The sequence below is a fragment of the Eurypyga helias genome, unplaced genomic scaffold (assembly GCF_000690775.1).
Source record: "Eurypyga helias isolate BGI_N326 unplaced genomic scaffold, ASM69077v1 scaffold25740, whole genome shotgun sequence".
Taxonomy (NCBI): domain Eukaryota; kingdom Metazoa; phylum Chordata; class Aves; order Eurypygiformes; family Eurypygidae; genus Eurypyga; species Eurypyga helias.
In genome coordinates, this window is record NW_010226741.1 from 355 (window position 1) to 1262 (window position 908).

Sequence of the window (908 nt, forward strand, 5' to 3'; positions counted from 1 at the left end):
GGAGTGCATTGTTACCTCCATCAGTCACCGGGCAATGTTATGGTACGGCTTCTATTATGGGATGTTTTTCAAACACTCGTATTTGGAAATAGATTCTTCCAGTAAACCTGAATGTCACTCAGATCCCTGGCAGGCTGGTGTCGCAGCTTGCAGCCCCGTACTCCTGGGCTAACTTCTGCTCTGCCCATAACTGAAGTGTAACCCCTTATTCTTGTCCCCACTCAGACTGAGCCATCAGCCTTTGCAGCCGAATCCCCTGGTCGGGGGGTCCCTGGACGGCGCGGCGCCCGCAGCTCCTCTCCCGAGCCTGGGCTCGGTGCAGCTGCCTCCGGAGCCGCTGAGGCAGAGGCAGCAAAAGCAGAGGCTCTTCCAGGTGAGGGCGGGCTGCAGGACAGGCTGGTGGTGGTTCGGGGCCGGAGGGGAGCGCGGGCAGCGCTGATGGCCATACGCCCTCCCTCGCGCGGGCATTCGCGTCTAAAGCGGCGGAGCCTGGTGCTGTAAACCCAAACTGCTCGCACTGCAGTGCAACACGCGTGTGGGATTTCCGGAAGGGCGCTGGGCGTACATGTAAAATTCAGTACTTTGGTTTTTCAGGGTTGTAGAATGCCTCTGGAGGAGGCAGATTTGAGATTGGCACAGGTGACTGAGACCGAAGCAGTGGTTGCGCTCTCCCCTGTCTGGCCTTACACCGTACAGCAGAACGGCATGGAAGGGCTTGCTCCCTGTCTGGCCTGTTCCCTAAATTCTGATCCGATGATACATTTTTACTGTGGCAGGAAGCATCAGTTTATCAGCTCGTCGCACGGGAAGTAAATGACATTAAAAGTCCTTCCTGTGGCCCTTTGGTGGTTGGAATTATTTTCCTGTTTCCATTCTAATGCAATAGTGCTCTGTTCCTGTTGAACAAT